The sequence below is a fragment of the Podarcis cretensis genome (genome assembly GCF_951804945.1).
Source record: "Podarcis cretensis genome assembly, chromosome: 8".
NCBI lineage: Eukaryota > Metazoa > Chordata > Lepidosauria > Squamata > Lacertidae > Podarcis > Podarcis cretensis.
Window position 1 is genome coordinate 75,963,289 of NC_137177.1, and position 13,120 is coordinate 75,976,408.

The 13,120-nt window shown below is 49.3% G+C and overlaps 1 protein-coding gene across 3 annotated transcripts in view; it reads right to left on the minus strand.

The window, feature by feature from the left end:
- Positions 1 to 13,120, minus strand: part of SAMD11 (sterile alpha motif domain containing 11) — a 333,362-nt gene that overhangs the window by 187,216 nt on the left and 133,026 nt on the right. The window contains exon 1 of one of the 3 annotated variants that reach the window (XM_079986843.1): positions 4,500 to 4,510. The exons of the other annotated variants lie outside the window; for them this stretch is intronic. The gene's annotated coding sequence lies outside the window, so the exon portion shown is untranslated. Of the gene's footprint in view, positions 1 to 4,499; positions 4,511 to 13,120 lie in introns of those variants that run through there. 3 annotated transcript variants of the gene reach the window in all.

Below are 13,120 nucleotides of genomic sequence, written 5' to 3' on the forward strand. Positions count from 1 at the left end.
CAAGGAAACGCCATTTACCTTCCCGCTGGAGCGGTACCTATTTGTCTACTTGCACTTTGACGTGCTTTCAAACTGCTAGGTTGGCAGGAGCTGGGACTGAGCAACGGGAGCTCACCCAGTCGCGGGAATTCGAACCACCGACCTTCTGATCAGCAAGTCCTAGGCTCTGTGGTTTAACCCACAGCGCCACCCGCGTCCCATCCCAAAGGTAGAAAGAATTATTTAGAGCTTGGGTTTAAACAAGAGTGTGGGAAACTTCTGTGTGGCTCCTTCACATTCTCTGGTATGCCTGGGTCTCAAGCCTGTTGATTTCTCTGTGCCCCCCCTCCCCTGTGCCCCACCTGCCGTCGCCCACCTGCCAGCCACGGTCCTGATGCACGCATGGCAGCTGCGATGGCTTCTCCCGGTGTAATTAACAAGGAGCAAAGGCCTTTGGGGATGCATTAGCCCCGCTTCAGGCAGCCGAGAGCGGATGGGAAAATAAATGGGCTCGGGAGCTCTGGGGACATTAGCGGGCCTGCAGACAGCGAGGAGGCAGCAAGTGGAAAAGAAATACTGCTAGCCAAAAGGGGGGAAGGATATTTACGTCCATTCCTCTTCCGTGCAGTGCGGCAGGGAGAAAGGGAGACGAACCGAACCGGAGAGAGCCGGGAAGGAGATTGAAGGCGCAGGGTAAGATGCTTGACATTTAGTTGAGCTGCATGGAGAAGGGGGTGATGCTAAGCCATAAGGTGGGGATCTGAGTGCAAAAAAAAAGGAACATTGAAAGAGCTCAGCTGCTGGATCTGGCCAAAGTACCATCTAGTCCAGTCCTGTTCTCATAGCGGGCAATTAAATGCTTCCATGAGAAATCTGAGCACAATAGCACTCTCTCCCCACTTGCAATTCCCAGAAACTGGTATTCAGAGGCATTTTGCCTCTGATAGTGGAGGGAGAACATAGCCATTGTAGCTAGTAGACATTGCTAGCCCTAACATCTATAAATTTGTCAAATTCTCTTCTGAGAAGAGTATCATGAATAAGAACAGGAGAGAGGCGCTCCTGGGTCAAGCCAAAGGAGCATCTAGTCCAGCATCCTATTCTCACTGGAGGCGCCTATGGGAAGCCCCCAAGCAGGATGTGCCTGCAACAGCCACTCTCCTGACTCTGACCGGCACATCATGCTTATTCCTTTACACAGGAATCCTGCCAGAACAGACCAAAGAGGCATATCTAGCCTGGTATACTGATTCGCGCAATGCCCACCTATGGATGCTTAAGAACATGAGAAGAAAAAAGAAAGAAGAGCCCAACAGATCAGGCCAATGGCCCATCTAGTTTAGCTTCCTGTTCTCAGAATGGCCAACTTTCCAGCAACCGGTACAGTGGTACCTCAGGTTACATACGCTTCAGGTTTCAGACTCCACTAACCCAGAAATATTACCTTGGGTTAAGAACTTTGCTTCAGGATGAGAACAGAAATCGGCAGCAGCAGCAGCGGGAGGCCCCATTAGCTAAAGTGGTGCTTCAGGTTAAGAACAGTTTCAGGTTAATAACAGACCTCCGGAACGAATTAAGTACTTAACCTGAGGTACCACTGTATTCAGAAGCACTGCTGCTTCTTTTAAAGCCATCCTAGTTGGTGGCAATCACTCCTTCCTCTAGGAGTGCGTTCCATATTGTTACTATGCACTTCAGGGTGGGGACAAGGTAATTTGCAAATCTGTCCTTGAGATATCACAAACTGCTCATCGGAAACAGGTGTTGTGTTCCTTTAACCTATTGATTTCACACACACCCCATAAATCTGGATTAAATTGGGTAGGGTATACAGGGTGGCATCTTTATGCAGACAACACTGCGGCCATATCCACAACATACATTAAAAACACTATTATACCAGTTTAACAGTCATGGTTTTCTGCCCCCGCCCCGGCCAAAAACTCCTAGGAACTGTAGTTTGCTGGTGAGTTGTTTGGAAAGCCTCTTTTCCTTTCACAGAGCTACAATTAACAGTGTGGTTTAACAAACAATCCCTCTTCACAAGGAACTCTAGAACTACAGCTCTCTGTGGGGAATAGGTATCTCCTCTAAACTCTCAGCACCCTTAAAAGATTACAATTCCCAGAATCCTTTGGGGGAAGCCACAGCTGTTTATAGTGGTATGATACTGCTTTGGATGTATGGTTCGGATGTAGCTGCAAAAAAACCCTGTGTGCATGAGAAGCATCAATTCCACAATAAAAACTGGTCTTGTAGTATCCTCTCTGAATAAAAATTCATATGGAAAGCCCACAAGCAGAACTTGGAGGTCCTCGCCCTCTCCTGATGTTGCTCGCCAGTAACTGGTATTGCGAAGCGGTGCCTCTGATCAGGAAGTAGCATACAACCATTGCCACTCATAGCCCTTGATTACCTATGTAATAGTCACAAGTATGGTTTGACACCGCATAACTTTGCACCAAACCTCTGAGGCAAATGCACAGTTGGAAAATGGAGCTGGGGACCTCGGGCCCAGGTGTGTGGCAGCTTGCAGCTCTCCAGGCTTCTCTACAGGGCCCTCAGGATTCTCCCCAGGCCACACCCCTCACTGGCCCTACTCTGCACCCTCCTTGAGGGCTCATACGTGTCTTTGAATTCTGATAATGATTCTTGGTTGCCTGGATGCAGCACAGTAGAAACCAGCCTACTGTGCAAAGGTAAAATTTACATTTGTTGTTCTAGCTCCTTTTGCCTCTGGCCCCGCCCACAACTGGCATGTGCCCCCCCCCCGCATTTGCCCAGAAGGGAATGTGGCCCTCAGGCTGAAAAAGGTTCCCCACACCCACCCTTAAGAAAAAGGAGAAGCCTGAAAAGGAAGTCTGAACAGCCTCTAGCATCACCCCCAGAGAAGGCCTCCTTTTTAACTGCTCCCCCCCCCCCACAACACACACATACACACCACAGTCAACAAGCTGCATAATTAACAGCCTGACAACTGGGGCAAGCTACATGAAGGGAAACCAGCCAGCCCTGGGAGTAGGGGGAGAAGAAGGGTGAAATGTTAATTAAGGCCTGTAAACCATTTTAAAATCACTGGAATAAGGTGCCACAGCAGAACATCCAGCCCTTGACCAAATAAAACATATTTATTTTTTTAAATAGTGCAGCAAAGAAGATGTCGGCAGGAAAACTTGACTTCCTTTGCAGGAGGTACTTTCAGAATGTGTCATAGTGAGCCTCCCTGAGTCAAGAAAATTACTTTTCTTCTTTTTCCATTTTTTGGGGACATCATCAGGACTGACGCCCAGATATTCAGTCGCCTGAGGCAAAGGGGCATGTACTGTACTGTTTCATGTGCAGCTTGCATTGGGTACACTCTGCAGAATCTTCAAGCAGGGCTGTCTGAAACCCTGGAGAGCTGCTGCCAGTCAGTGCAGACAATACTGAGCCAGATGGACCAATATTCGGACCCTGTATAAAGGCTCCTATGTTCCCATGTCTTAAGGAAAGGGCCATAATTCAGTGGGAGAATATTTGATTTCATGAAGAAGATGAAAGGCTCAATCGCTGGAATCTCCAGCTGGGACTGGAAATGTCGCCTGCCTGAAACTCTGAAGTACTACTGCCAGTCCGAGTAGACAGTACTGAGTAGAATGGACCAACGGATAAGTCAGCTTCCTATGTTCCTACATAAAGGTAAAGGTACCCCTGACTGTTAGGTCCAGTCGCGGATGACTCTGGGGTTGCAGCGCTCATCTCGCTCTATAGGCCAAGTGAGCCGGTGTTTGTCTGCACATAGCTTCTGGGTCATGTTGCCAGCATGACTAAGCTGCTTCTGGTGAGCCACAGCAGCACATGGAAACGCCGTTTTCCTTCCCGCTGGAGCGGTACCTATTTATCTACTTGCACTTTGATGTGCTTTCAAACTGCTAGGTTGGCAGGAGCTGGGACTGAGCAACGGGAGCTCACCCCGTCGCAGGGATTCGAACCACCGACCTTCTGATCGGCAAGTCCTAGGCTCTGTGGTTTAGACCACAGTGCCTACAGCGTCCCTATGTTCCTACATAAACTGGTATAAAATCAATTTTTTGCTTTACTGGGAAGATAAGAGCTCTGGCTCATTAACTGGCCCACCTCCAAAGGCACAAGATGCTGGCAAACAAATTCTGCCAGCTGTTCAAGCCTTTAGTGCAGAGATGGGCAACTGGGTGGCTCCCCAGATGTTGCCAACACTGCAACTCCCCATCACCCCCGGTCGCTGTGTACATCAGGAGAGATCGGGTTCCCCAACCCTGCTTTATATATTTTCACTCGCAGGATGACAAACAGAAATCCAACAGGTGCAGCAGCTCTCCGCCTCTATGCCCAGGAAACGAGTCTTCACCCTTGGTCGTCCCTGAAAGGGAGGAACCAACCCGTTTCTTTCTTTTCCGATAATAAGCAATATACTTAGGCAAGAATGCAATGGGTGAATCTTAGCTTCCGATTATGGGGGAAACGGCGGGTGAGTGGGCGTCAGAAATAATATAGAGTCCCACCTCCGAGAAAGCCCTGCTAAGAAAGTTTGGCTAGCTGGAACTGTTGGGGAGGCGTCGTTGCTCCGGATCCCCCTTGCGCGGGGTCCCTTTCTCCGCCGCCGCCGCCGCCTCCCCCGGCAGCTTGGCAGCCGCCCCGGAGCCGCCGCGCCGCCGCCGCCACCGCGGGAGAGAGGTAATAAATAACCCGGCGAGAGGAGCGGCGGAGCCCAGAGGGCGGCGCAGACCCTGCTTCTGCCGCCGCCGCCGCGGTTGGAAACTCCTCCAGGCCTCCCGCCCCCGGTCGCCTGGAGCCGGCCGGGCCAGACGGAGGAAGGAAAGCAGGCGGGCGGGCAGGAAGGAGGCGCGCTCCCAAGCAGCCCCATCGCCCCCGGGGCGCGCAGCAGGACGAGGCGGAGGCAGGCAGCCAGCTAAGCAGCCTCCTCGCTCGGCGAGCTTCGCCAGCGGCCAGAGCAACTCCCGGCTTTGCCAGCCTGCGCGCCCTGCTCCGCGCGTTGCTTCCCCTCTTGGGCGGAGGGGGCGAGGGGCTTCCACGTGGCACCGGATCAGGGCGCAAGGAGGCGAGAGAATGAAGCCACCCACTGACACCCACCCACCCAGGCTGCGGTTTCACTGCTTGCCGCAGATTTCTGTTTGGATCCCAAGGGGCCAAGCGGATGCCACCTAGGTGCGATTGAAACAGCCCCTGGGGGGGGGGGGACAACAACCCCAAAACTGACAGCTGCTTTCTGGCGCCCCCAGACACCCTCACGGTCTCCCTCCACTCTTTGCCACTCCTAATATAATCCGATGAGGTTTAGTGGGCGAGTTCACTCACCCTCTCCTTTCCCTCCCCAGGGAAAACAAAAACCTATAAAAGGAACTGAAATGCTACTGAACACCCACCCCCTGCCCAATACAGTGGCACCTCGGGTTAAGTACTTAATTCGTTCCAGAGGTGCGTTCTTAACCTGAAACTGTTCTTAACCTGAAGCACCACTTTAGCTAATGGGGCCTCCTGTTGCTGCTGCACCGCCAGAGCACGATTTCTGTTCTCATCCTGAAGCAAAGTTCTTAACCTGAAGCGCTGTTTCTGGGTTAGCGGAGTATGTAACCTGAAGCGTATGTAACCTGAAGTGTATGTAACCCAAGGTACCACTGTGTACACATGCACACTTGATAGTTGGGTTGGGGTGCGGCCCTATATGTGATCCTCCAAGCTGATGTCTAAGCAGTTTTTTAAAGAGAGCATAATAAACTGCCTTATAGGCCACTGGTCCATCTAGCTCAGTTAAGTCTGCACAGACTGGCAGCAGCTGTACACTGTTCCAGGCAGCAGACATTCCCTGGGAACTGTAGTTTGCTCACAGTGCTGTGAAATGGAGCACTGGGGAGGGGAACTACAGCTCCCAGGATTTTTTTTTTTTGGGGGGGGGAGTCATGTGCTTTAAATGTTGATTGGCTATTCTCTGGTGGCTATGCTGTACCCGCACAGCTGGAGGCAGTAATGACACAGAAGGGGAGATCGCTTTTACATTCGGGTCTTGCTTGTGGGTTTTCTCGCAGGCATCTGGTTGACAACAGTGAGAACTGGATGCTTGGGATAGATGAGCCCAACACATTTTTATGTTCCTAAATGAATAGTGTTAGACCTGGCCAGACATCCATACTGACCACTCTGCAAGGTCATGGATGAGACTCGCTCACTTTGATCACTGACCAGCACCAGAGATGGGGAAACATCCCCCCCCCGGCCGATGTTGTTGGACTCCATCTCCCATCAGCCCCAGCCACCCTGGGCAAACATCAGTTGTGATAGGAGCTGTAGTCCCAGTAACGTAGATTCCGTAACCCTGTTTCAGCACAAAAACATTGTTATTCTGCCCCCCATCCCAAATAAGGCGGTGCTCTTGATCAGTAGCAATTTTGACAAGTACCTCTTTCAAAAAAATGCCTCCCATCCAATTTTCCTTCCCATGGACCAGAGGAACATATAATAGTCCTTGTAAAGTGCTGTGTGTGCATGTGCAACAATTTTTTTTAGGCCTGCAGGCACATTTTGATTTTTGAATGAGTGCCACAGGCACAAGCTGCTCTGGTCACTTTTCCCCCAACTCCCTCCCCACAACAAGACAGAAAGAGAGAAAGTTATGAGTGCACACATTTTTCTTCCCCCAGGGTTCTGAGTTAAAGTCAGATCCAGTCAAATTAATATGAGCATTGAAAAGCACATAGAATTGAAAGAGAAAGTGGGAAAGAGCATCACTCTTCCAACCTCCTCCTCCAGCTCTATGTGCTTTTAAATTGAGGAAAAGGGTACCACCCACAAGACCCTTGTCTGCCCTACACCCCATTCTCACCGCCCACTCCGCATGAGGTGCTTAAGGCAGGATCTTTTCCTCCTTTGAAAAATGATTACCCAAACCAGAACAAGTCATGCAAAAATAGTAAGTTAAAAATTAAAATAATGCAAAATAATCGAAGCTATGTGCATTTGCATGATTTTGTTACGTTACAGAATCCAGCTCTTTTTGGGAAGTGTGCAGAATTTGAAAGCATTTAAAAAAAAAATATTTCCTGCTACGCAGAATGCCCACCCCACCCCACTACCCTTCACCTCCCCAACCACAGCTGATGCGATGAATAAAATTGTGGCTGACAAGGGGATGAGCAACCAGACAGAAAGCCAGAGGCACTGGATGGCGTTAACCAGTTTTAACAAGCAGCAGGGGGTTGGGGTGGCTTGAGTAGCCCCCCCCCCAAAAAAAGAACCCCGGGATTTATGAAACATTGCCATGCCTGCTACCACACCTCTAAAGCACTAAACCACAAAGTGTTAAAGGAACAGGGTTCCTCTTTTTATCTTCTTTGTTTTGTGGCTTTTTTTTTTTTTAAATCCGGAGCTGTCAAGTGCAAGGATGAAGGTTCCCCCAGCGGAGAGAGGGAGACAGCTTATGCGCTTGGCTTGGCTCCCTTCCTTTTATCCTGCCAGCCGCGCTCCGCATAGAGAGAGGGGAACAAGAGCTGCCTTCTCGGAAGAGGGGAATCCTGCACCCACGCTCAAGACTCCGGCACGCCCAGAAACCGACTGTCGCCTCCTCTCTTGTGGTTTGCCCTCAACCCACCCCCCGCCTGCCCGCCCGCCCTCCGCTGTTTCTTTCGAAAGCAGAGGTGGGGAGCGAAACTGGTTTGGCAAACATCTATAATTATAATCGCTTGGAGGTGTGTGTGTATGCGGCGGAGGGTGGGGGGAGAACCTAGTTAAATCTGGAGGTTGAGGGAGGAAGGAAGGAAAGCAGACATGAAAGGAGATACAGGCCGCCGGCCTTCCCACACTGGCCTGTGACTAGGGTGACATGTCGCGGCCTGCTGGTACCTAGGAGCACAGGAAGCTGCCTTCTCCTGAACCAGAGCATTTGTCCATTTAGCTCAGTCTTGTCCAAACTGGCTGGCAGTGACTCTCAGGGGTTTTCAGACAGGGAGCATTCCTAGCCCTCCCTGGAGGTGTGACTAAACCCCAGACCTCCTGCATGCAAAGCGGATGCTCTGCCACTGAACTAAGGCCCTTCCCTTAAGATATGCAAACCTAGGAAACGGCCTTATTCCAAACAAGACCTTTAGTCTGCTTAGCTGAATATATTCTACACCGACTGGCAGCCACTTTCTGGGATTTCAGACGAAGGATCTTTCCCAGCCTTACCTGGGGATGCCGCTGGGGATTGAACCTGGGACCTGCTCCATGCAAAGCAGATGCTCTGCCACTGAGCCAGGACACTTCCCCATCTAACATACCGTATTTTTCGCCCTATAGGACGCACCGTCCCATAAGACACACCTAGTTTTTTGGGGGGGAAATAAAGGAAAAAAAAATATTTCCCCCCCAGGCGCGGGGCTGGGGAAGCCTGAGCTTCCCCCAACCCCAGCCCCCAGAACAGGCAACTCTCCGCAAGCCGTGGGAGCCCTGCGCAGGGCTCCTGCGGCTTGCGGAGAGGTGCGCGAAGTCTGGGCGCGCTGAGCTCATGCAGGCAACTCTCCGCAAGCAGCGGGAGCCCAGCGCACCGACGCCTCTCGCTCTCCAGGCTTCAGCAAAAGCCTGCATTCGCCCCATAGGACGCACACACATTTCCCCTTCATTTTTGGAGGGGGAAAATTGCGTCCTATGGGGCGGAAAATACGGTACATACCCTCTAAGTTGGTCCGGCTATATCCATTCAAGCCTGGCATCTGTTTTCTGCATTTGAAGAGTGTAATTTGGGCACCTGTTTGCTTGGACTGATTTCCTAATTACCCTCTTTGATGCAAGCTGAAAAGTGAATGTACCAGATGGATGAGGCCTCAGGTAGAATAAGAGGGTGGATGGCATGATTATTGGGATGGCTTCTTCCCTGAGGCTCAGGAGATGCTGGTTCATCTCTTCCTCCCACTCCTTGCTCCTTTAACTCTAGGCAAGCCTCTCCTTCTGTCTGCTGCTGGAGAGCCACAACTTTGGCTTTCTGCAAGAAAACAAACAAACACCCTGGTGCACTGATGGACTTCCTTGACGGTGGCTAACCCAGGTCAGTGCCATGACATGACATGCTCCAGTTCAACTGAGAAGCAGCAAAAGAACATGGGCAAAACCTACAATAGTCCTCCCTTCTCAGCATTGCAATACAATCGTCACAGTCAGTCTATGGAATTTGCTCCCACAAGATGGCCACCAACTTGGATGGCTTTAAAAGAGGTTTAGGCAAATTCATGGGCGAGGTCATCTATCGCTACTAGCCACAATGGCTATGTCCTTTCTCTATTGTTGGAGGCAGTATGCCACTGAATCCCAGTTGATGGGAATCACAAGTGGGGAGAGAGTTGTGGTGCTCAGGTCCTGCATTTGGGGTTCCCATATCTGGTTGGCCACTGTGAGAACAAGATGCTGGACCAAATGGGTTTTTGGCCTGATCCAGCAGGGCTCTTCTTATGTTCTTCCTGGGATAAGTGGCTTCTCTCTGCTAATACTAGGTGCCTGTAGCAGCTCTCAGAAGCAACAGCCGGTACAGGAAACAGAAGGCTTCTTGCCACATGGAAGCTCATTTGCAGGCCCTTGTGAGAACTGGCCCAATGAATTACCCAAAGCAAGGCTCAGGTTAGCTTTGATTAAGGATACGTAAGCACCCAAGATGGAAGGCACAAGAAGAAGGGGACGACAGAGGACGAGATGGTTGGACAGTGTGCTCGAAGCTACAAACATGAGTCTGACCAAACTGCGGGAGGCAGTGGAAGACAGGAGTGCCTGGTGTGCTCTGGTCCATGGGGTCACGAAGAGTCAGACACGACTAAATGACTAAACAACAACAAGCACCCACTTGCTTCACCTGAATATCAACCGGGCTGCTTGAGTGTTCAAGTACAATGCTAAAAAAGGGTTTTACTAAACTTGAGGGTTGTACTAAACTTGAATTTGAGCAGGGGAGGGGCATGACAAAGGTTCCACCCTATGCAGCTTTCACTTGTGACGCCCCAATAAGATTGTACTTGACATGTCCAAATGGCTACTGGAACCCTCAATACATGGCCCACAGCTCTTTGGGATAAGGAAGGTGTATTAATGTGAAAGATAGTATACAGTGGTACCTCGGGTTACATACACTTCAGGTTACAGACTCCGCTAACCCAGAAATAGTACCTTGGGTTAAGAACTTTGCTTCAGGATGAGAACAGAAATCGTGCGGTGGCAGCACGGCGGCAGTGGGAGGCCCCATTAGCTAAAGTGGTCTTCAGGTTAAGAACAGTTTCAGGTTAAGAATGCACCTCCAGAATGAATTAAGTACGTAACCAGAGGTACCACTGTATTAATATAGGTTCTGGAATGCAGGCTCTCGGCGTGCTCAGCCCAGGCCAAATACTAGCCAGGTTAGTATTCTGTGCCACTGTGCCATTCTGTGCCACTGACTGCCTGACATTTGCCAATTGGTTACTACTTTGAGTGGTGTATTAGGCTACTGGTGCAGATGGCCCACAGCAGCTGTTGCTGGGTGGAGAGGGAAGAAAGCCACGGCCGCCAGGCACAAATCGCTGATCTTAGAAAGATTAAAGAAAGCTCTGTAACAGCTTGATCCCAAAGGGCCACTTCCTAGGCTGAATTCCCCCACATGCATTTTTTAAAGGGGGGAAACATATGCTGCTCAGGCACGACCAACGACAATGGGAAATCTACACTTGCACCAGAGTAGTGAGCCTAACATTTAACTCAGCCTAGCTCCTAAGGACGGATGCCTTAACGCAGACTTGCAAGTAAGTCCACCAAGGCGACTAGCCCATAATAGCTTGTGCAAGACTGTCTGCCTAAGAACATAAGAAGAGCTGTTGGATCAGGTCAAAGGCCCATTCTGTTCTCACAGTGGCTAAATAGGTGCCTCTGGGAAGACCCAGACAGGGCATGAAGGCAAGAGCCCTTTCCTTCTGTTATTTATCAGAACATAAGGATAGCCCAAAGACTCATCTAGTCCAGCATCCTGTTTTCCCAGTGGCCAAACAGATGTCCCAGTGGGAAGCCTGAAAGGACGAAACAGTGCTTTCCCTACTTGGAATTCCCAGCAGTGGGTATTCAGATGCGTATGACCTCTGGCAGCAGAGCTAGAACATAGCCCTCATGGCTAATAGCCGTTGGCTACTATGAATAGCCATGGACGTAGCCATATATCCTCCTCCAAAGTCATGGCTCTCCAGATGTTGCTGGACTACAGCTCCCATCATCCCTTACCACTGGCCATGCTGGCTGCTGGGAGCCCAACAACATATGGAAAGCCATATGCTCCCCCACCACTGGGTCAACCCTCTGCGGTCTACATAAGTTGTTTGAAGTAGCGAGCTCCGTAAATCGTCAAGTGGAAACATGTGTTTGTAAACACAGCAGAAAGGCACACTCACATACCAGTTATGATGCAAAACAGCCACTCAGACAGATAGACAGACAGACACAGCCAAGCAGAAGATCAGCCAGTGTCTTCTCCTTAAGAAGATAAGAATGCAAGAAGAGCTCTGCCAGAACACATTGGGGAGGAAGGAACAAGGAAGCATCAATAGAACAGCACCCAGCATAGGAACAGAAGCTGGATCAAGCCAATGGCCCATCTAGTCTAGCAACCTGTTCTCACAGTGGCCAACCAGATGTCTGTGGGAAGCACACAAGCAGGACCTAAGTGCAAGAGGACTCTCCCCTTCTATGGTTTCCAGCAACTGATATTCAGAAGCATACTACTTCTAGCTATGGAGACAGAGCATAGCCATCATAGATAGCAACTACGGAGAACCCTCTCCTCCATGAATGTGTCTAATCCTCTTTTAAAGCCATCACTGTCTCCTGTGGGAGAGCTCCATAGTGGAACCATGTGCTCCTAGAACTACTTATTTTTCTTTGCCCTGGGACTTCCAGTATTTGGCTTCCTTGGATGCTCCTGAGTTCTAGCGTTATGGAAGAGGGAGAAAACCTTTTCTCTATCCACTTCCTCCATGCCATGCATAATTATTTAAACTTACATCGTATCACCACTTACTTGCCTTTTCTCTGTGTTAAAAAGGTCTCTTACAAAGTTGCAGTTCAAAGAGACCTTTTGCCCATGTCTTGGGTTCTTTTGGGAGTGGGGGCAAGCCACTATTGTATTTTAATATTTGTATTGTATTTTAATATTTTGTTGGAAGCTGCCTAGAGTGTCTGGGGAAACCCAGCCAGATGGGCAGGGTATAAATAATAAATAATAATAATAATAATAATAATAATAATAATAATAATATATTATTATTATTATTATTATTATTATTATTAGCAGAGAAAATGTCCAGTTTTAGTTGCTGACCACTGTCGTGTAGGAATATCTCTTTCTGAAAGGCTCTCAGTGTGCTTTCAGGCTGTTGTGATTTCCAAGTGGAATTCAATCACATATTGGCAAATTCAGGTTGTGAAATTATAGCGCATTGAGACCTCTTGTGCATCAAATCTCCTTCCATAAAATATAGAATTTTTGGGATAATCGTCGTAACATGTCAGCAGCAGCAACAACAACAAAAACAATAACTCTAACAGTCTTCCTACCTAGACTACTTGGTGTACATAGTTTGAGAAAATAGCACATGTAGCTTAGGACTATGCAGACGAATGGTAAAAATGTTCATGGTTGCTTTTTCAGTAGAAAACTAAAGCTGGAGAAAAGCTTGTGACCTTGTTAGTTTTTACTTGCTCTGGCATAATCCATGCACATGCACCAGACTGCAAAAAAGTCCATTGGTTTAGCTCTTCCTTCAGCAAGTTTTATGGAGGTCAGTTTTTCTAACATAATGATATTCCAGAGTCTATGGTGCCATGCACTGAACTATGATACCACTTTAAACAGTCATAGCTCTCCCCAAAGAATCCTGGGAACTGTTGCTAAGGGGGCTGAGAGTTGTGACAAGGCCCCTCATTGCCCTTACACAGCTACACAATCCAGAGTCCCCTGGGAAGAGTGATTGTATTGTAGCTCTGTGAGGGGGAATAGCAGTCTAACTCTCAGCACCCTTAACAAACTACAGTTCCCAGGATTCTTTGAGGGAGCAGCCATGTATGTTGCAGATCTAGCTGTCTTCTAAGCTCCCAGCAAACAAATCAGGACGAAGGCTCAATAAAGAGGTCC